The 24581-nt window shown below is 45.2% G+C and overlaps 1 pseudogene; it reads left to right on the top strand.

Moving 5' to 3' along the window:
- The first annotated feature begins 5284 nt into the window (after positions 1-5284).
- LOC126177543 (5S ribosomal RNA) lies at positions 5285-5401 on the top strand (annotated as a pseudogene).
- Positions 5402-24581: the final 19180 nt, after the last annotated feature.

Genomic DNA, 24581 nt, shown 5'->3' with positions numbered 1-24581 from the left:
GCTATCCTTGAACCTCAGCCATTCTTCCTTCCACTATCATATGATGCCGAGCCTCAACAGCAAGATGTAAGGATGTGCACTATGTGATCAAAACTTTCCGGACACCCCCGAAAACATACGTTTTCTATATACCGTGCGTTGTGCTACCACATACTGCCAGGTACTCCGTATGAGCGACCTCAGCAGACATCGTGAGACAGCAGAATGGGGCGCTCCGCGGAACTCACGGACTCCGAACGTGGTCAGGTGATTGGGTGTCACTTGTTTCATACGTCTCACACTCCTAAACATCCCTAGGGCCACTGCTTCTCATGTGATCGTGAAGTGTAAATGGAAGGGACTCGCACAGCGCAAAAGCGTACAGACCGACCTCGTCTGTTGACTGACAGAGACCGCTGACAGTTGAAGAGGGTCGTAATGTGTAATAGGCAGACATCTATCCAGGCCATCACACAGGAATTGCGAACTGCATCAGGATCCACTGCACGTACTATGGCAGTTAGGCGGGAGGTGACAAAACTTGGATTTTAGGGTCGAGCGACAGCTCATAAGCTACACATCACACCGGTAAATGCCAAACGACGCCTCGCTTGGTGTAAGGAGCGTAAACAATGGACGATTGAACAGTGGAAAAACGTTGTGTGAAGTGACGAATCACGGTACACAATGTGGCGATCCGATGGCAGGGTGTGGGTATGGCGAATGCCCTGTGAACGTCATCTGCCAGCGTGTGTAGTGCCAACAGTAAAATTCGGAGGTGGTGGCGTTGTGGCTTGGTCATGGTTATCTTCTGCCCATTGTTGTTTTGCTTGGCACTATTACAGCACACGCCTACCTTCTTGCTTCCCACCGTTGAAGAGCAATTCGGGGATGGCGAATGCATCTGTCAAGACGATCGAGCACCTGTTCCACCTGGGGCGGAATGGTTACAAGACAATAACGTCCCTGTAACGGACTGGCCTGCACAGAGTCCTGATGTGAATCCTATAGAACACCTTTTGGATGTTTTGGAACGCCGACTTCGTGGCAGACCTCACCGACCGACATCGATACCTCTCCTCAGTGCAGTACCCCGTGAAGAATGGGCTGCCATTCCCCAAGAAACCTTCCAGCACCTGATTGAACGTATGCCAGAGAGAGTGAAAGCTGTCATCAAGGCTAAGGGTGGGCCAACACCATACTCAATTCCAGCATTACCGATGGAGCACGCCACGAACTTGTAAGTCATTTTCAGTTAGGTTTCCTGATACTTTTGATCACATAGTGTATATAGGTGTTGGTATGAAATACGCAGTTGGAGGTGCAAAAGATGCAAGCATCCAGTGGTTGATGATACAGTTTATTGACTTTCTTTGTTAGACAGGCGCAGAAATCGCGCGCCTACAGGATGTGGAGGTCAGGCAGTGAGCGATGAACCTCCGACTGGAACAAGATTGGGGTAGACGTGCCGGTGTCGGCGCTTTTCGTCCATGCACCTCCGCAGTGGACGACCTCACTTAGCTGCACATTCCTAGCTGCCTTGCAACGCTCTGTCAGACAGTGGCGCCTTAGTTCTCGTAACTGTGACCAGAGATGGTGAACTTTCAGCCCAGCAGCAGTCCACGGTGTCGTCCAGGGACAAATCCTGAGCTGGTTGCTAGAGGGCAGCAGGTGGTATTGGCGAACCTCACTGTTTTGTGGCTAGTAGGGCCTTTATTCGACCTTAATCCGTTGCGAGCTGTGATCGGACCATAGAGCTGGCGGTCCCATCAATACGGCAGAAGAACGTTGATTGCCTCACGGTGACAGCCTGTACACAGCAGAAGCCGATTTGAAGCCTAGCTGTCCACACGATCAGTCTGATCACATAGCTAGATTGTGTACACGACAGAGCAGGCCTTGTTGCTGCAGATGTCACGTACGCTACTCACCAAGTGCTGCCAAAACGTCTCGAACGCTGGCCATTGCCCCAGTGACTGGGCCGTGGTTGCAGAGCCCCTTGCATGGCGCAATGCACAGCCAACATAAGACAGCAAGCGCCCGGATTTCAGTGTCAGATCCTGGCTTGTACCTATATGGTTAGAATTCTTTCTCTCTTCGAAAAATTGGAGCTACCGACTCACTGATTTGCCAAATTCATCTGAAACATGGGTGTTGATGCAATTACAATATTTTGCTTTCCATATCCCCAATCAAAACACAAGTCCTGAGGAAAAACTCTAGTTCAGCTGTTTAATTTTTGTTTTTCTTACCATTTACTTCATTTTGCTTTCATGAAGCTCACTCACTAAGTCTCAGCTTGCTGATTTTTGCACTGTCTCGCATGAATTCTTCGAGGCTATCTCATTTATTCACCTGTGCTGACACTGATAGTATGGACCTGCAGATCAAAGGGTGGTAAAGGTGGCATCTGGGCAACTCTGTGCTTGAGATGGCACTAAACAGACAGTGATGGAGTAGTCCCTACTACAATGAGCCTTTGCTGATATTAAGTATTTTTTAACATGCCCAAGCAAATGTCTCAGCAACACTTGGTTATCCTGTGCAGCCAACACCTGTCCCAGGAAGGCTGTAAGGGTTGGGTCCATAGTAGAATTTAGATGGATTAGAAATTCTATAGACAAAGTTTCGAAGGGTAAGTCTGATAAATAAAGTAGCGAGTAGATTTTAATGATGCAGTTCCAGTGATGGTGACAGGTACCCAGAAGATAGGTATAGAAATATTCCAACCAGTGGCATTGATCAGCAACGATTGCCCCTGCAGCTCTAATCTTTGTGTACGGCTTAAACAGCCTTGGTAGTAGTATGTGCAGACGAGGACTACTGGATCTACTATTGAAAAGACCTAATTCAATTCCACCTTTTGTAAGAACTCAGCTTTATTTGCAGTCACTTCAGTAGGAAACCCACATACAGGCTTCTTGGTTCGGAACAGGTTGTATTATTTCAGTTGAGCAGACTGTGACTCATTCGGCCCAGCACCACAGCAACTCAGAACTGGAGACTAGAGTGTAGGACTTCCTGTTTAATGCGACTAGTAAAACATCATGCACCTCCAATCACACGAAACTTTTCATATCCCCCATCGCCTTCAATGACTAAATTGATTTAACAAAAAGGCATTATATAGACTCTTTAACCTTGACGCTAAACCCTAAAGACTGTCACACACACACACACACACACACACACACATACGCCCATACACTTGCAGTCAATGACAACACACTTCCTATTACAAGCCTGCACAGCTACTCGTATTTTTACACTAACCACTGTTTCTGTGAAAGGTACACATTTCACAAAATAATCAGCACATAACGTCGATCATTCCTACGAGTCTTAATTAAACACACTAAGTTTATACTATAGACATTACCCACACATGTGAATAGAAGTTTCACCTACATGTTTGTTTGATGTATTACTTAAGCACATACGTCCCCTAAAGCGAAATGTCAGCTTTACCCTCATTCATAAGCCTCTTGCGTAAATGCAACACCTTCTAAGAGTTGAGACTCAGTACTTCTTAATGCATAAACACAACAATACAACATAGTATACAAACATATATCCCCAGAAATTATAAGAAAAAACTTGGATAAAACTGACATATCTATTGCATTTAGAGGGAGACTATAACCTCAATACGCTGACAAGACCATCCATGACCTGCATGGGTAGCTTGAAACTTCCACCTCACCTTACCAACTTCCACCTCCCTTACCACTCCCCTACCCCGTGTCTATGGAACTGCCAGACAGTGCTGCAGAGGCACCATTAAATGGATGGACTCGTCCCAGACGCATAACCGCAGTACAAGTCAGGAGCTGCAGTTTTACATTAAGTAGAGATGAAACTTCAACTACTTGATGAGGCTCTTTGTACCATACAACAAACTTCTTCATTTCCCTTTCAGCACATAGCAGTTAGTTAATATTATCCACTGTGTGATATTCGCTATTTTTGACTTCATTAAAACAGCAAATACGAGTAGTTAATACTTTCAGCCAGAAGGCAAATACTTGTTTATAAATAATGATTAATGTATGAGGCGTTGCATGGCGACGGTGGAATTTTCTAAATAATGTAATTCGTCGTCTTTGGGCGGCAACATAAACAGAAAAATACGGATAGATATGCGACCCTTCACTATTTTGTTCGCTGGAGAACAAATGAAGCCTTGAGCGCTAAAGACTTGTACTGTTTTTCTCAAGTAAGACGGACGCAGATTTGTGGCAGTTTGATCTAATTTTTACTAAATGTATAAAAACGTGTTATGTCTAAGTTTGAGTGAAGTGTAAAGAACTGTTATAACTTACCGTGACGACGCACGAGCGACTCAAAGAAGACAATGGCTATATAAAAGAGCGCTCAATGGACATGATACGGACATAAAAATCTACCGTCACTGTAGTACTAAGCTTAAGGTACGATATAGGTTTTAGTTATAATAAATATTTGTTCTGGGAATACTGAATCATTTAGCAGTTCTCATTCCTATTCTCTCCTCAGTATTATTTTCATTTTAATTATGCATTTTGCTAATATTACAGACACCAAGATCAGCAGTCCAATGTGCGTGTTACATTGATAAAAAGAAAACTGTTTTATCGTCTTCTTGGATCAGCTTTAATATTGAATTTCCCTTTTGTGTGATGTTACAGTTGTTTTTGCGCCCTTAAGAACTTTCTGGTCCCTTAGGAAATTGTTTTGTCATAACAATAACTTCACAACCGGGTATGATATTATCTACGATCATGAAGTAATTAGAAAGACGATAACGCAATTTCTTAATCAATAGCACGCTAGTTGTGACTGCCTCAAGCCACGCGAAACTGCAAGAAAAAACTATTCACATCTCATAGTGTAATATTTTATGACAATGGTCAATCCATGATTCTTACGCCAATTGTGATTGATAAAACAGTAAGCTAAATCTCAATTTCCAACTTTCCATTGAATAACAACATCACTTTTATTTTGTAACATCACAACTCCCCAACGTAGTACTTGGGTAACTTTGCTTTTCCTTTTTGCAGGCCCTCTTGCCAGTCCGAGTCATACGTATTCATCTTCTGGATCTGGCGTCATGTGTCCTTCAATCACTTAGCATAGTTCCAAACAGAGGCTGATTTATCAATTCAAAAGGAGAAGGCATCATCTGCTCAGAATCAGCCTTATTTAGGGTAACCAGTACTTGCGTGTGCCTTTGAACTATAGGCTGCTGCTGCATACAGTAGTACGAGTACAATGTCCCAGTCACTACGGTGACTATTAGCTTAGCATTTTTTAGATTGCTCTGGGCAACGGCCTTGCCGCAGTGGATACACCGGTTCCCGTAAGATCACCGAAGTTAAGCGCTGTTGGGCGTGGCCGGCACTTGGATGGGTGACCATCCAGCCGCCATGCGCTGTTGCCATTTTTCGGGGTGCACTCAGCCTCGTGATGCCAACTGAGAAGCTGCTCGACCGAATGGTAGCGACTTCGGTCAAGAATACCATCATAATGACTGGGAGAGTGGTGTGCTGGCCCCATGCCCCTCCTATTCACATCCTCCTTGAGGATGAAACGGCTTTCGGATGGTCCCGGTAGGCCACTCATGGCCTGACGACGGAGTGCTTTTTTTATATCGCTCTGCGCACTCTCTCAGTCTTCCCACGCGCTGTCACATACAGCAATACACAACTGCTTCACTATTTGGGAAATAAAGTTAGTCCACTAGTTTCAATACCCAGTAGTTAACCATTACGTGAATTACTATTTTCACTTGCTGAGTCGGTACAGCAGTCATGGATACAAATCACGAAATATGATCAACTGTAGTAAACACATACCGAGACCCCATCAGTGTCTGTGCAAAGGGCCAAGAATGTTTCTATTAACCGTTCGGAATGGTCAGTTGGTTCCAAGTAACCTTTCTAATGGAATCAACTGATGAGCAAACGCAGCTTTTTCGCATGCAAATTATGCAGCTCTTGACAACAGTCCCAAATCTTGCTTAAGCTTCCTCTGCCAGTAAGTTTCTGCAACACATCGTTCTGTAGCTCATCGACTTTCATGTATTGCAAAGATAGAATCATGAGCCAGCCTCAACACTTGGTCATGTAAACTTACCAGCACGACTACGTACCGACCACACCTTCTTTGTCTGTGTAATACTGAGTCATCACCATTGAACTGTGCTTGTGTTGGGCACTTCTGCCAATCTCAGTCAGTCGCCTGAGCCTTCTGCCGCTTTCCTGTGGATATACCAATGTTTTCCACGGTACTTACCTTGACCCAGCCTGTCTGCGTCACGATGAGACTTCCTAGGTTGATGTATGACTTCAGAATCAAACTTACTTAACTGTAAATCCCATAGAGTCAAGCGTCTTGCTAGATCTTAACACCCATAACACATTTCAGTGCTATGTAATCTGTTATAACATTAAAGCATCGGCCAAGTAAATAATAATGGAATTAAGTGATATCATAGATCTAGCTGAACATCTCTTTTTCAGTAGTCCAGTTATTTTAATTTGTCTTATTTATTGGTCTAGAAGCATAAGATATTGGGTGCTCTGTTCTATCTATTTCCTGATTTAATACAGACCTTAAGTCGAGTTTGCAGACATCACATGCTAATGGGAACTGTTTCTGATAATCAGGGAAACGGAGGTTGGGGCCAGTGAGCAGTAAATTTCTTTAGTCGCACAAAGACTCTTTTGCAATCTGGAGTCCAATGAATATTCATCCCCTCCTTCAAGAAACGTGTGAGATGCCTTGGTACTTCTGCAAGTTTTGACACAAACTTCCTATAATAATTAGCCAAAGCTAGAAAGGACTGCAGCTCTTTCTGTGTACTAGGAATTAGAATTTGCACATGGCTTATACAAACTGGGAGTCAGTTTGCACACCTTCCTCGCCTACAATATGGCCCAAATAGGAAATGGCACTTTCCCACATATGTGTTAGTCGTGCTTGTAATCGACTAAAGATACCTGTAAACGTAATGTGTGCTTTGGATGTCTTTAAAAATACGATAGTGATATCCAGTTGTACCATGCATAGTTTCAGTTTCAAGCTTCATACTATCCCATCTAATGGGCACTGGAATGACACCGACGAACTCTTTAATCTGAATGGGATTCAGTGATACAGGCAATGAGTACATGGAACCAAACATGCAGTATTGGGTCAATCACCTGATGCGGCATCTAACTGATAGTACCCACTATGATGTCCATGGTCGTAAAATAATGGCATTGCCCCAGGCTATCTGAGGTTTCTGTGATGTTAGGAGTTGGTTACACATCTGTGATTGTATTTTGGTTTAGATACCCAATAGTCACGAGAAAATCTATAGGTCTTACCCTATATCTGAGCTCTTTTTGGACACAATTAGTACAGGGATCTTCCATGGGTCATTACTTTCCCGAATAATCATATCAGGGAAATGTTGGTTAATACACTCTAAAACAAAAGAACGACACATGGAGAAGAAAGTATCCGAATAAGATGCAAATTAGTAAATGTGATGTACATGCACAGACAACAACAAAAAATGATTAAAATTCCAGAAAAATTGCATTTATTCAAGAGGAAGAACTTCACAAATTGAGCAAGTCGACGACATGTTGGTCTACTTCTGGCTCTTATGCAAGTAGTTATTCAACTTAACGCCGATTGACAGAGTTATTGGATGACCTCCTGAGGGATATCATGCCAAATTCTGCCCTACTGCCATGTTAGATCGTCAAAATCCAGAGCTTTCTGGAGGGCTCTGAGATCCAGCGACTTTACTGGTCAAGGTAACGTTTTGGAACACGAAGACAAGCAGTAGAAACTCACGACCCATTCAGGTGGACTTTCTCTTCCTGCAATGTAAGTCCAGGATGGCTAACCATGAAGGGCAACGAAATGGGCCATCAAATGTCGTCGACGTACCGCTGTGCTTTAAGGGTGCCGCAGGCGACAACCAAAGGTCGTACTGACAACCATCACTCCTGGTTGTCAGGCCATATGGTGGGTGACAGTCATGTTAGTAAACCACAGCTGTCCGGGAGGTCTCTAGACATGCCTTTGGCCTGGAATCTCATGGGCTAGAGTAGAACTGTCTTCAGTGATGAGTCTCGCTTCGAACTGAGCCCCGATGGCCAGCGAAAACGTGTCTGCAGACGCACCAGAGAACGATGGCATACCAACATGACTGTAGCTCGTCATACAGCGTGGCAACCAGAATTGATGCTATGGGGTGCCATTTATTTTCATAGTAGGACACCTTTGGTTGTCATCCACGGCTTCCTTCCAGCACAGCGGTACATCGACGATATACTATACCACGTTTTGTTGCCCTTCATGGCAAGCCATCCTGGGTTTACATTTCAGCAATATAATGCGTACCTGAATAGAATACAGTGAGATTTTCTACTGCTTGTCTTCGTACTTGGCAATCCCTACCTCGGCCAGTAAGATCGCTAGATCTCTCGCCAATTGAGGATGTTTGAAGCATTACTGGTAGAGCACTCCAACTAACTCGGGATTTTGACGATCTTGCCAACTGCAAAGAATTTGGTATGATATCCATCAGGAGGACATCCAGCAACGCTATCAATGAATGGCAGTCCAAGTAACTGCTTGCATAAGGGCATGACGTGGACCAATGTTATTGACTTGCGCAATTTGTGAACCTCTTTTTCTTTTTCTTGAATAAATTATCCAATTATCATTTGTTAACCTGTACATGTACATCAAATCTACGGATCGACGTCCAACTCAGATAATACCTTCGGCGTCCTTCTTTTTTTTTGCGTAGAGTATAAATCCCTCCATCACTGATGGTTGGAGATGATGTGGAATTCGGTATTACTTTCTATACACTAGTGGTTCATTCCCAGTAGCAATCCTATGCTGCATTAGTGACATAGCTGGCAATGGTCTGAGAGGACCCCACACATATTTATTCTTCTAATACTCTTTCTTTGACCTTCCTGTTCTATCCTTGCAAGTGCAACACTTTCCCATGAAGCACAGCTGAATTGACATATTGTCCTGGAGAAGATGTGGAATTCGGTACTATTTTCTATACACTAGTGGTTCATTCCCAGTAGCAATCCTATGCTGCATTAGTGACATAGCTGGCAATGGTCTGAGAGGACCCCACATATTTGTTCTTCTAATACTCTTTCTTTAACCTTCCTGTTATGTCCTTCCAAGTGCAACACTTTCCCATGCAGTTCAGCTAAATTGACATATTGTCCTACCTTCAAATATTCTTCTCTGAAATCCCCATCTATTTCTTTCTTCTCCATTGCGCTAGGTACAGGTGCACTCCATGATAACTCCGCTTCTAGCGAACCGAAATTGTCTACAGTGATGGATCCTACCTGGCTTCCATCAACGTTTCATACACAGGGTAAACTGTGCTTTGACCAGTTCTTCATTTTACATCAAGGGCCAAACCACACAAACTATTAACTGGCATATTTGCTCTTACATCTGGCTACATTAGCTTCTCTACATCTTTCTGTATTATATGCTGTGAGTCGAATCTAAGGTAACTTGTACACAGTTTAGTTGATTTCCCCGATGTCTGAGGCTTATCTCTGACAGTTACGTTTTTTTTTTTTTTGAAAAAAAAATGAAACGGAACGATGCCCCATCTAGCTCCACTATGCGCCGTTCTAGATCGATACTGACGTCATGTTTGAATAGCAAATCTAGCTCCAGTATGTGGTCGTGGCTAATGTCAACCCTAGGGAGTACTTCGAAGCAAGTGCAGAAGTCTTTAACCCCACTCGTAAACCCAACAATGCCGGATCGAGTGACTGAACACTACCTCACCTAGACCACTTAACCTACAACGAGGTTGGTATAATTTTTTTTATACCAAGTACGGCCTGACTTGCTACAGATACCTGCAATTCCATACCTACATCTACATCTATATGGATACTATGCAAATCACATTTAAGTGGCTGGGAGAGGGTTCATAGAACCACATTCACAATTCTCTATTATTCCAATCTTGTATAGTGCACGAAAAGAACGAACACCTATATCTTTCCATACGAGCTCTGATTTCCCTTTTTTTCTCATGGTGATCGTTCCTTCCTATGAAGGTCGGTGTCAACAAAATATTTTCGCATTCGGAGGAGAAAGTTGGTGATTGTAATTTCGTGAGAAGATTCCGTCTCAACGAAAAACGCCTTTCTTTTAATGACTTCCAGCCCAAATCCTGTATCATTTCTGTGAGACTCTCTCCCATATTTCGCGATAACACAAAACGTGCTGCCCTTCTTTGAACTTTTTTGACGTACTCCGTCAGTCCTATCGGGTAAGGATCTCACACCGCGCAGCAGTATTCTAAAAGAGGACGGACAAGCGTAGTGTAGGCAGTCTACTTAGCAGGTCTGTTACATTTTCTAAGGGTCCTGACAATAAAACGTAGGTTTTGGTTAGCCTTTGGAAGGAACACATTTTCTATGTGTTCCTTCCAATTTAAGTTGTTCGTTATTGTAATACCTAGGTATTTAGTTTAATTTACGGCTTTTAGATTAGATTTTTTTTTTTTTTTTTTTTTTTTTTGCTTTTAGGAAACTTTAATTTTCGAGTGCTAGTAATAGTGTTCCATAGCTTTCGTGTTTGTTTTGAATACAGTAAGAGAGATTCCCTTTAGTTTGCTACTTCTTGTTGAAAACAATGCAGATTCAGAAGGATGTAGGTTGCAGTAAGTACTGGGAGATGAAGAAGCTTGCACAGGATAGGGTAGCATGGAGAGCTGCATCAAACCAGTCTCAGGACTGAAGGCCACAACAACAACAAGTCTCTACAGTAAATTGATTTCTTAGGATGGATAGGATGTGTGACTGCTGTGTACGGACGCAGAAGCAGCCGGCCACTGTTCGCGAACAGGTGAACGTGTTGATGGCCGCGGTCAGCCGTCTTCAGGCTGCTGCCTCGGAGTGTAGCGGCAGTGGGGAGTCTGGTGCGTCGCATGGTACACCCCAGGTGTTAGGCCTACATGCTTCACCCACGGTCCCTGCTGTTGAGACATCTTCGCGGGTACCGGGCGCGGTTGGGCCACCCTCTCCCCAAGGGGAGTGGCGGGTTCAGCGGCGTTCGCGGCGCACGAGGCGGAGGGTCAATGGAGAGGCTGGCCGTGTGGCATCGCCCGCTCTGCCTGTGAGGGGACATGTGGCTGCTCCTTCAGCAAGGTCCGAGCAGGCACACGGGGGGAGGGATTTATTAGTGATTGGGAGCTCCAAAGTTAGGCGCGTGATGGAGCCACTTAGGGAAATTGCGGAAAGGTCGGGGAAGAAGGCAAGTGTTCACTCTGTCTGCTTGCCAGGGGGTCTCATCCGAGATGTGGAGGAGGCCCTGCTGGCGGCGATAGAGAGCACTGGGTGCACCCCACTGCAAATTGTTGCTCATGTCGGCACCAATGACTCCTGCCGTCTGGGTTCAGAGGTCATCCTCAGTTCATACAGGCGGTTGGCGGAGTTGGTGAAGGCGGAAAGCCTCGCTCGCGGGGTGGAATCAGAACTAACTATTGGTAGTATCGTTCCCAGAAATGATCGCGGTCCTCTGGTTTGGAGCCAAGTGGAAGGCTTAAACCAGAGAGACGATTCTGTGGAGATCTGGGGTGCAAATTTCTCGACCTCCGCTATCGGGTGGAGAAATGTAGGGTCCCCCTGAATAGGTCAGGCGTGCACTACACGCAGGAAGCGGATACAAGTGTAGCGGAGTACGTGTGGAGTGCGCATGTGGGTTTTTTAGGTTAGAGAATTCCCTCCCTAGGCCCAACAAGACGCCTCCTGAGACGCAGCAAGGTAGGAGTAGGCAAAACGCAACAGGGAATAACAATATTAATGTAGTAATTGTAAACTGCAGGAGCGTCTATAGGAAGTCCCAGAACTACTCTCATTAATAAACGGTCACAATGCCCACATAGTACTAGGAACAGAAAGTTGGCTGAAACCAGATGTAAACAGTAATGAAATTCTAAACTCAGTTTGGAATGTATACCGCAGAGACAGGCTGAACAGTGAAGGGGGAGGCGTGTTTATAGCGATAAAGAGTGCAACAGTATCGAGGGAAATTGACGGAGATCCGAAATGTGAAATAATTTGGGTGAAGGTCACGGTTAAAGCAGGCTCAGACATGGTACTTGGATGTCTCTATAGGCCCCCTGGCTCAGCAGCTTTTGTGGCAGAGCACCTAAAGGAAATTTGGAAAATATTTCGAGTAGATTTCCACATCATGTTATAGTTCTGGGTGGAGACTTTAATTTGCTGGATATAGACTGGGAGACTCAAACGTTCATAACGGGCGGCAGGGACAAAGAGTCCAGTGAAATTTTTTTAAGTGCTTTATCTGAAAACTACCTTGAGCAGTTAAACAGAGAACCGACTCGTGGCGATAACATATTAAACCTTCTGGTGACAAACAGACCCGAACTATTTGAAACAGTTAACGCAGGACAGGGAATCAGCGATCATAAAGCAGTTACTGCATCGATGATTTCAGCCGTAAACAGAAATATTAAAAAAGGTAGGAAGATTTTTCTGTTTATCAAAAGTGACAAAAAGCAGATTTCAGAGTACTTAACGGATCAACACAAAAGTTTTGTCTCAAGTACAGATAGCGTTGAGGATCAGTGGACAAAGTTCAAAACAATCGTACAATATGCATTAGACGAGTATGTGCCAAGCAAGATCGTAAGAGATGGAAAAGAGCCACCGTGGTACAACAACCGAGTTAGAAAACTGCTGCGGAAGCAAAGGGAACTTCACAGCAAACATAAATATAGCCAAAGCCTTGCAGACAAACAAAAATTATGCGAAGCGAAATGTAGTGTGAGGAGGGCTATGCGAGAGGCGTTCAATGAATTCGAAAGTAAAGTTCTATGTACTGACTTGGCAGAAAATCCTAAGAAATTTTGGTCTTATGTCAATGCGGTAGGTGGATCAAAACAAAATGTCCGGACACTATGACCAAAATGGTGCTGAAACAGAGGATGACAGACTAAAGGCTGAAATACTAAATGTCTTTTTCCAAAGCTGTTTCACAGAGGAAGACTGCACTGTAGTTCCTTCTCTAGATTGTCGCACAGATGACAAAATAGTAGATATCGAAATAGACGACAGAGGGATAGAGAAACAACTAAAATCGCTCAAAAGAGGAAAGGCAGCTGGACCTGATGGGATACCAGTTCTATTTTACACAGAGCACGCGAAGGAACTTGCCCCCCTTCTTGCAGCGCTGTACCGTAGGTCTCTAGAAGAGCGTAGCGTTCCAAAGGATTGGAAAAGGGCACAGGTCATCCCCGTTTTCAAGAAGGGACGTCGAACAGATGTGCTAAGCTATAGACCTTATATATATCTCTCCAACGTCGATCAAAAATATGGTTCAAATGTCTCTGAGCACTATGGGACTTAACTTCTGAGGTCATCAGTCCCCTAGAACTTAGAACTACTTAAACCTAACTAACCTAAGGACATCACAAACATCCATGCCCGAGGCAGGATTCGAACCTGCGACCGTAGCGGTCGCGCGGTTCCAGACTGTAGCGCCTTGAACCGCTCGGCCAACCCCGGCCGGCCTCACGTCGATCAGTTGTAGAATTTTGGAACACGTATTGTGTTCGAGTATAATGACTTTTCTGGAGACTAGAAATCAACTCTGTAGGAATCAGCATGGATTTCGAAAAAGACGGTCGTGTGAAACCCAGCTCGCGCTATTCGTCCACGAGACTCAGAGGGCCATAGACACGGGTTCACAGGTAGATGCCGTGTTTCTTGACTTCCGCAAGGCGTTCGATACACACAGTCGTTTAATGAACAAAGTAAGAGCATATGGACTATCTGACCAATTGTGTGCTTGGATTGAAGAGTTCCTAGGTAACAGAACGCAGCATGTCATTTTCAATGGAGAGAAGTCTTCCGAAGTAAGAGTGATTTTAGGTGTGCCGCAGGGGAGTGTCGTAGGACCGTTGCTATTCACAATATACATAAATGTCCTTGTGGATAACATCGGAAGTCCACTGAGGCTTTTTTCGGATGATACTGTGGTATATCGAGAGGTTGTGACAATGGAAAACTGTACTGAAATGCAGGAAGATCTGCAGCGAATTGACGCATGGCGCAGGGAATGGCAATTGAATCTCTATGTCGACAAGTGTAATTTGCTGCGAATACACAGAAAGAAATATCCCTTATCATTTAGCTACAATATAGCAGGTCAGCAACTGGAAGCAGTTAATTGGTTCAAATGGCTCTGAGCACTATGGGACTTAGAACTTAGAACTACTTAAACCTAACTAACCTAAGAACATCACACCACACCCAGTCATCACGAGGCAGAAAGCAGTTAATTCCATAAATTATCTGGGAGTAGGGATTAGGAGTGATTTAAAATGGAATGATCATATAAAGTTGATCGTCGGTAAAGCAGATGCCAGACTGAGATTCATTGTAAGAATTCTAAGGAAATGCAATCCGATAACAAAGGAAGTAGGTTACAGTACACTTGTTCGCCCACTGCTTGAATACTACTCACCAGTGTGGGATCCGTACCAGATGGGTTGATAGAAGAGATAGAGAAGATCCAACGGAGAGCAGCGCGCTCCGTTACAGGATCATTTAGTAATCGCGAAAGCGTTACGGAGATGATAGATAAACTCCAGTGGAGGACTCTGCAGGGGAGACGCTCAGTAGCTCGGTACGGGCTTTTGTTGAGCTTTCGAGAACATACCTTCACCGAGGAGTCAAGCAGTATATTAGTCCCTACTACTTATATCTCGCGAAGAGACCATGAGGATAAAATCAGAGATTAGAGCCCACACAGAGTCATACCGACAATCCTTCTTTCCACGAACAATACGAGAGTGGAATAGAAGGGAGAACCGATAGAGGTACTCAAGGTACCCTCCGCCACACACCGTCAGGTGGCTTGCGGAGTATGGATGTAGATGTAGATTTATCGTGTAACCGAAGTTTAACGACTTCTTTTTAGCACTCATGTGGATGACCTCACACTTTTCGTTATTTAGGGTCAACTGCCACTTTTCGCACCATTCAGATATCCTTTCTAAGTCGTTTTGCAGTTTGTTTTGGTCTTCTGATGACTTTATTAGTCGATAAACGACAGCGTCATCTGCAAACAACCTAAGACGGCGGAAGTCGTTTGTATAGGTAAGGAAGAGCAAAGAGCCTATAACACTACTTTGGGGAACGCCAGAAATCACTTCTGTTTTACCCGATGACTTTCTGTCAGTTGCTAGGAACTGTGACCTCTCTGACAGGAAATCACGAACCCAGTCACGTACCTCAGACGATATTCCATAAGCACGCAATTTCACTACAAGCCGCTTGTGTGGTACAGTCTTAAAAGCCTTCGGGAAATCCAGAAAGGCGAAAATCCCTTGTCAATAGCACTCAACACTTCATGCGAATAAAGAGCTAGTTGTGTTTCACAAGAACGATGTTTTCTAAACCCATTTGACTGTGTGTCAATAGACCGTTTCCTTAGAGATAATTCATAATGTTCGAACACAATATATGTTCCAAAATCCTGCTGCATATCGACGTTAACGATGTGGGCCTGTAATTGATTGGATTACTCCTACTACGTTTCTTGAATATTGGTGTGACCTGTGCAACTTCCCAGTCTTTGGGTTCGGATCTTTCGTCGAGCGAACGGTTGTATATGATTGTTAAGTATGGAGCTAATGCATCAACATACTCTGAAAGGAACCTAATTGATATACAGTCTGGACCAGAAGACTTGGTTTTATTAAGTGATTTAAGTGGCTTCACTACTCTGAGGACATTTACTTCTACGTTACTCATGTTGGCTGCTGTTCCTGATTCGAATTCTGAAATATTTACTTCGTCTTCTTTTGTGAAAGCATTTCGGAAGGCTGTGTTTAGTAACTCTGCATTGACAGCACTGTATTCGATAGTATCTCCATTGCTATCGTGCAGAGAAGGCATCGATTTTTTCTTGCCGCTAACATACACTCCTGGAAATGGAAAAAAGAACACATTGACACCGGTGAGTCAGACCCACCATACTTGCTCCGGACACTGCGAGAGGGCTGTACAAGCAATGATCACACGCACGTCACAGCGGACACACCAGGAACCGCGGTGTTGGCCGTCGAATGGCGCTAGCTGCGCAGCATTTGTGCACCGCCGCCGTCAGTGTTAGCCAGTTTGCCGTGGCATACGGAGCTCCATCGCAGTCCTTAACACTGGTAGCATGCCGCGACAGCGTGGACGTGAACCGTATGTGCAGTTGACGGACTTTGAGCGAGGGCGTATAGTGGGCATGCGGGAGGCCGGGTGGACGTACCGCCGAATTGCTCAACACGTGGGGCGTGAGGTCTCCACAGTACATCGATGTTGTCGCCAGTGGTCGGCGGAAGGTGCACGTGCCCGTCGACCTGGTACCGGACCGCAGCGACGCACGGATGCACGCCAAGACCGTAGGATCCTACGCAGTGCCGTAGGGGACCGCACCGCCACTTCCCAGCAAATTAGGGCCACTGTTGCTCCTGGGGTATCGGCGAGGACCATTCGCAACCGTCTCCATGAAGCTTGGCTACGGTCCCGCACACCTTTAGGCCGTCTTCCGCTCACGCCCCAACATCGTGCAGCCCGCCTCCAGTGGTGTCGCGACAGGCGTGAATGGAGGGACGAATGGAGACGTGTCGTCTTCAGCGATGAGAGTCGCTTCTGCCTTGGTGCCAATGATGTTCGTATGCGTGTTTGGCGCCGTGCAGGTGAGCGCCACAATCAGGACTGCATACGACCGAGGCACACAGGGCCAAGACCCGGCATCATGGTGTGGGGAGCGATCTCCTACACTGGCCGTACACCACTGGTGATCGTCGAGGGGACACTGAATAGTGCACGGTACATCCAAACCGTCATCGAACCCATCGTTCTACCATTCCTAGACCGGCAAGGGAACTTGCTGTTCCAACAGGACAATGCACGTCCGCATGTATCCCGTGCCACCCAACGTGCTCTAGAAGGTGTAAGTCAACTACCCTGGCCAGCAAGATCTCCGGATCTGTCCCCCATTGAGCATGTTTGGGACTGGATGAAGCGTCGTCTCACGCGGTCTGCACGTCCAGCACGAAAGCTGGTCCAACTGAGGCGCCAGGTGGAAATGGCATGGCAAGCCGTTCCACAGGACTACATCCAGCATCTCTACGACCGTCTCCATGGGAGAATAGCAGCCTGCATTGCTGCGAAAGGTGGATATACACTGTACTAGTGCCGACATTGTTGCCTGTGTCTATGTGCCTGTGGTTCTGTCAGTGTGATCATGTGATGTATCTGACCCCAGGAATGTGTCAATAAAGTTTCCCCTTCCTGGGACAATGAATTCACGGTGTTCTTATTTCAATTTCCAGGAGTGTACTTTACATACGACCAGAATCTCTTTGGATTTTCTGACAGGTTCCAAGACAAAGTTTCGTTGTGGAAACTGTTACAAGCATCACGCATTGAAGTCCGCGCTAAATTTCGAGCTTCTGTAAAAGATCGCCAATCTTGGGGACTTTGCGTCTGCAAATTTGTACACTCAGCAGCACAAAAAGTGAGCCACCTCTGAATTCCAATGTGTAGGCTGCATCTGACTTTGCGCAATCAACGTAGCATAGCTGTGTCGGAGGACCTCTAAAGCCTCTGCAGTATAGTCGTTTGACTATACCCAATGGGTTCCACAAAAGACTATTGGAGAATACTGCCCTTTATGGCAGTCAGTCCCGATGTAATCAATACCATCATACAACAAATATCAGTAAACATGTTGTTAGAGATGAGACAATCCTTAACGATTGTAAATTAAACTTCATTACAAAAAGTGACATTAAAGAAGTCGTATCACACTCATTAAATGATATGACGAGTTGTTCGTGATCTTAATTTGAAACCAGTGTTAACCAAACCAAGCTTGTGTGTCTGACCGAGACTTGACTAGGCATAAAGAGACCTAAAATATCGAAGTGTTCACCAGAATCAGTTAACAAATGCAAATGTTCGAACCTGGAAATAAATGACGACACGGGTAATGCCATGAAACTTATTTTGCCCCAGAAGAGTAACCAAAAGAGTTATCTAATAATGTGCAACACACAAGTGTGACAAGCCGTGAAGTAAAGTGTGGAGATGGATGAGGAGCAGAACCCAGTACCTGTGCGAATTGTTAACTAAGCACATTCAAATGTCAGATATTAAATATGTTCACCAATAGTATGATATTAGAAGCTGAAACGACGATAAAGATATTTTTGCGTGGCACTGATTGGAACCTGGCATCTTGCACCCTTGTCTTATAGCTACGAATAGACATAAAATATTTATTGTTTCTTCACCAGTAGCGAAATGTGCACATATTCGGCTGGAAGTAACGCAACGAACAGTTCTGAGCTGCCTGGGACTCCAACCCCATACATATCGTTGTTGTTGAACCAACACGAAGAGGTGTGAACTATCAAATTCTCTTTCACTAGTAGCTAGGATCGCACTGTTCATAGAGACCAGAAGAAGTCTGGCATCGTGAGGAAACAGCGAAATGATGTGACAGTATCATCTCGATGAGTTCAAATTCAGAGAAAAATTGGCATCAGAGCTTGAAACCCAGTCCAGTGCCATTATTGTCAAAATCTCAAGGTCACTTAAAATAAGAAATGAGGGTCCCATGACCTTACGTGACCATTTATTCATGAACTAAAATAACGTTACAAGTGTAAGAAAGCTTACTAGAGATACACTTACTGCAAGCAGCGACTTCCGCCTCTGACATTCAAAGCTAATCCTGTCCTGTTCGAGTTACTAGAGGATGGGCATGTTTAATGTTGATTTGGGATCACAGCACAGTTCTGCGCTCTTTACTTGGCTGTTGTGGCTGTTACAAAATGGTACCCCCAGCAGGAATCGAACTTGCACCTTAGCCATTACAAGCTAGCCGTAGTCCAACCAACTACCAAATTTCACATGTGTTAGGATCATGTTTTTGTCATATTGGGGTACGCACCAAACGGTACGACAAGTGTTGATATCCACTTGAAATGTTGAAGTGAATAAGCTATTCGTGATTTTGTAGCCAACGCCATGCAATTAAAACACAAAGCTGTGTTATGAAACCCATCCTTTTCCTTCCTTTATTAAGCCGTATTCCGTCCGTCGGCTAAGAACATCAGTCTGAGAGAAGGCCAGGGACAGTTTCATTGATATTCTAACCAGCCAGAAATAGAAAAATCTTGTGGAAACATGTCTACGAAAGGGTTCGTGGGTGTCTATCGTGGTAAGACCAATTTAGGCACCATCAGCCAGCGGCCGCTTGATAGGAACCGACGTCCACCCAAGTGATCGTCACCCATCAGGCATAGAGACTATGATCTACAGTGGCATTGTCTGCCCACTAATTAGCAAGTATAACGTTATGTTATGTAACGTTGCGTATGACATAATACTATGTTCCATGGCGATTTTGTATGGCATGTTGATATAAGTGTATTTAACTATGGTCTTATTTTGTTCAAGTCTGTAGCATAGCTCGTGCCATGGCAATTTGAATAAGTGGAGCGTCGTTTACGCCTTAGAAAACGGAGTCTAAAACAGAGTAAAGTCCAGTAGTTGGGATATTACAGGGTGTTTCAAAAATGACCGGTATATTTGAAACGGCAATAAAAACTAAACGAGCAGCGATAGAAATACACCGTTTGTTGCAATATACTTGGGACAACAGTACATTTTCAGGCGGACAAACTTTCGAAATTACAGTAGTTACAATTTTCAACAACAGATGGAGCTGCAAGTGATGTGAAAGATATAGAAGACAACGCAGTCTGTGGGTGCGCCATCCTGTACGTCGTCTTTCTGCTGTAAGCGCGTGCTGCTCACAACGTGCATGTGTGCTGTAGACAACATGGTTTATTCCTTAGAACAGAGGATTTTTCTGGTGTTGGAATTCCACCGCTTAGAACACAGTGTTGTTGCAACAAGACGAAGTTTTCAACGGAGGTTTAATGTAACCAAAGGACCGAAAAGCGATACAATAAAGGATCTGTTTGAAAAATTTCAACGGACTGGGAACGTGACGGATGAACGGATGAAGGTAGGGCGACCGCGTACGGCAACCACAGAGGGCAACGCGCAGCTAGTGCAGCAGGTGATCCGACAGCGGCCTCGGGTTTCCGTTCGCCGTGTTGCAGCTGCGGTCCAAATGACGCCAACGTCCACGTATCGTCTCATGCGCCAGAGTTTACACCTCTATCCATACAAAATTCAAACGTGGCAACCCCTCAGCGCCGCTACCGTTGCTGCACGAGAGACATTCGCTAACGATATAGTGCACAGGATTGATGACGGCGATATGCATGTGGGCAGCATTTGGTTTACTGACGAAGCTTATTTTTACCTGGACGGCTTCGTCAATAAACAGAACTGGCGCGTACGGGGAACCGAAAAGCCCCATGTTGCAGTCCCATCGTCCCTGCATCCTCAAAAAGTACTGGTCTGGGCCGCCATTTCTTCCAAAGGAATCATTGACCCATATTTCAGATCCGAAACGATTACTGCATCACGCTATCTGGACATTCTTCGTGAATTTGTGGCGGTACAAACTGCCTTAGACGACACTGCGAACACCTCGTGGTTTATGCAAGATGGTGCCCGGCCACATCGCACGACCGACATCTTTAATTTCCTGAATGAATATTTCGATGATCGTGTGATTGCTTTGGGCTATCCGAAACATACAGGAGGCGGCGTGGATTGGCCTCCCTATTCGCCAGACATGAACCCCTGTGACTTCTTTCTGTGGGGACACTTGGAAGACCAGGTGTACCGCCAGAATCCAGAAACAATTGAACAGCTGAAGCAGTACATTTCATCTGCATGTGAAGCCATTCCGCCAGACACGTTGTCAAAGATTTCGGGTAATTTCATTCAGAGACTACGCCATATTATTGCTACGCATGGTGGATATGTGGAAAATATCGTACTATAGAGTTTCCCAGACCGCAGCGCCATCTGTTGTTGAAAATTGTAACTACTGTAATTTCGAAAGTTTGTCTGCCTGAAAATGTACTGTTGTCCCAAGCATATCGCAACAAACGATGTATTTCTATCGCTGCTCGTTTAGTTTTTATTGCCGTTTCAAATATACCGGTCATTTTTGAAACACCCTGTATATTCTGTTTGCGTTTAATGAAAACGTGAAAGCAGTGGAGACAATCCGAAACACCTGTAACTAGTATGGAGGGAGTGCTATCGAGAAAGTCAAGTTATATCGTTCCAAGTACGGTCGTTTTGAGATAAATTGATCACCACATTCGGGATGACGAACAGGCACTGATGAAGGACATTTCTGCGATTTACTACTATGGTGAATGACAGTGTATCCAATAACTAGCAAATGTGACAATCAATTAACATTCATGTAACACTTGCCTTCAGTAGTCATATTGAGGTTAAAAGAGAGGAAGGAGTCTGACGGTACAAAGTCTTGTCGAAAACGAGACTAGACGCGAAGCAGAATGTCGAACTGGGAATTTCGGGGAATGAAGTCATCTGTGGCCTTTCAAAGGAAGAGCCGGGCAATTGCCACAATAGATCTAAGGTCACCAAAATCTAAATCAGTGCAGTCTGATGGCGGTTTTAAGTACTGTATGGTAAGTTCATAAAGAGAAAATAGTGGGTAAGGCATAACAAACATTATTACGAACGATGGCCTGTATACGTTCACGTAATACACTCCTGGAAATGGAAAAAAGAACACATTGACACCGGTGTGTCAGACCCACCATACTTGCTCCGGACACTGCGAGAGGGCTGTACAAGCAATGATCACACGCACGGCACAGCGGACACTCCAGGAACCGCGGTGTTGGCCGTCGAATGGCGCTAGCTGCGCAGCATTTGTGCACCGCCGCCGTCAGTGTCAGCCAGTTTGCCGTGGCATTCGGAGCTCCATCGCAGTCTTTAACACTGGTAGCATGCCGCGACAGCGTGGACGTGAACCGTATGTGCAGTTGACGGACTTTGAGCGAGGGCGTATAGTGGGCATGCGGGAGGCCGGGTGGACGTACCGCCGAATTGCTCAACACGTGGGGCGTGAGGTCTCCACAGTACATCGATGTTGTCGCCAGTGGTCGGCGGAAGGTGCACGTGCCCGTCGACCTGGGACCGGACCGCAGCGACGCACGGATGCACGCCAAGACCGTAGGATCCTACGCAGTGCCGTAGGGGACCGCACCGCCACTTCCCAGCAAATTAGGGACACTGTTGCTCCTGGGGTATCGGCGAGGACCATTCGCAACCGTCTCCATGAAGCTGGGCTACGGTCCCGCACACCGTTAGGCCGTCTTCCGCTCACGCCCCAACATCGTGCAGCCCGCCTCCAGTGGTGTCGCGACAGGCGTGAATGGAGGGACGAATGGAGACGTGTCGTCTTCAGCGATGAGAGTCGCTTCTGCCTTGGTGCCAATGATGGTCGTATGCGTGTTTGGCGCCGTGCAGGTGAGCGCCACAATCAGGACTGCATACGACCGAGGCACACAGGGCCAACACCCGGCATCATGGTGTGGGGAGCGATCTCCTACACTGGCCGTACACCACTGGTGATCGTCGAGGGGACACTGAATAGTGCACGGTACATCCAAACCGTCATCGAACCCATCGTTCTACCATTCCTAGACCGGCAAGGGAACTTGCTGTTCCAACAGGACAATGCACGTCCGCATGTATCCCGTGCCACCCAACGTGCTCTAGAAGGTGTAAGTCAACTACCCTGGCCAGCAAGACCTCCGGATCTGTCCCCCATTGAGCATGTTTGGGACTGGATGAAGCGTCGTCTCACGCGGTCTGCACGTCCAGCACGAACGCTGGTCCAACTGAGGCGCCAGATGGAAATGGCATGGCAAGCCGTTCCACAGGACTACATCCAGCATCTCTACGATCGTCTCCATGGGAGAATAGCAGCCTGCATTGCTGCGAAAGGTGGATATACACTGTACTAGTGCCGACATTGTGCATGCTCTGTTGCCTGTGTCTATGTGCCTGTGGTTCTGTCAGTGTGATCATGTGATGTATCTGACCCCAGGAATGTGTCAATAAAGTTTCCCCTTCCTGGGACAATGAATTCACGATGTTCTTATTTCAATTTCCAGGAGTGTATATTGTTACTGATACACATCTGATGACACAAAGAAGGTGTTTTGTGTTACAAACTCCTTCACAGGATGTGTCCTTCACAGCTGACATTTGTTGCCGACAAATGAGATGCCTCGCAGTCGCAGAGTAACAAATGCGACCTGGAAGACAGTGCCAAGGAGCTTGGTTGGCAAACGCGCTTACTGCACATCTTTTAATCTGGCACCCGCTTGTGGTTACCTTCACGCCTCTTATCGATTAGCCAGCAAGAAAGTTAGTTTTCATTTTCTTTTGTTTGTTTCTGTTTGTTTCGTTTTGACGATTGCGCTTTAAAGATGGCTTAACTCAGAATCAGCAAGTCGCTACCTGCGCATTATCAGACGGTTTTCGATAACGAGATGGAATATATTGCGGACAATTTCCCTGATATTTGTGTCTATTTTGTTCAACAGCATAACGGGAAACGCTATTAATAAACGCTTCAGCTGGTGTCTCATCATGATACCATTCATCGAATGACTATCTTAATTAAACGTGAAGTCTCTTGTAATACTCAAGTAGCTTTACCGAATTATAACGTTGTGGCGAACTCGAGTAAATTATATCTCTGAACTTTGTTTACATTCTTATTACTTAGAAACTGTTATCATCTCTGAGCTTGTTAACATCTACGGTGTTTTGCGTGTTCATTAAACGTATAAATACATCATTTCTAGTCTTTTATGGACCTTCTACCATAGCGTTCTCTCTTCCCATGCTCGGTTTCCCGGGTTCGATTCCCGGCGGGGTCAGGGATTTTCTCTGCCTCGTGATGACTGGGTGTTGTGTGCTGTCCTTAGGTTAGTTAGGTTTAAGTAGTTCTAAGTTCTAGGGGACTGATGACCATAGCTCTTAAGTTCCATAGTGCTCAGAGCCATTTGGACCATTTTTGAACCTTCTACCATAAATCATAACGTAAATACAGCGATGTGACTGTGAGAGCAGTTGCTTAACAGAGTATTAAGTGATACGATTTCATTGATATATTTCTGTATTTTCGGTAACAATTCCGCAGTATTTTATGTTTCTTATCTCTAGATTTATTGGTTACTGAACTTAGCGAGACGTCTTATGATGACAAAATTTCTAAAGATTTCGTTTTGAGTTCGATACAGTTATTTGTAGCTCTGTCACAGAGGAAGTAAAATGTTGCTCTCGCGCCAGTTTAGAACTGAGAGCTACTGCCGCTTTCTTTTTACAGTGCGCCGACATTTTCATGGAATAAGCGATCGACTGCAGCGTTCATTGGCTCTTGATTGGCCTTGTGACGGCTAATTCAGATAATTCGCAATGTAGACAACGAGATTAGTTGAGTCGCTGAGTGAAAGTAATCTCCCATATCTGTAAACATATATTTGATAAGTCGATGATAAACCAAAGTGGAATTCACCCAGAACCTTTGATTGGTAT

Source organism: Schistocerca cancellata, chromosome 3 (genome assembly GCF_023864275.1).
Source record: "Schistocerca cancellata isolate TAMUIC-IGC-003103 chromosome 3, iqSchCanc2.1, whole genome shotgun sequence".
NCBI classification, from domain to species: domain Eukaryota; kingdom Metazoa; phylum Arthropoda; class Insecta; order Orthoptera; family Acrididae; genus Schistocerca; species Schistocerca cancellata.
The sequence above is the reverse complement of the archived record's forward strand: the minus strand, read 5'-3'. Positions and strand labels throughout refer to the sequence as shown.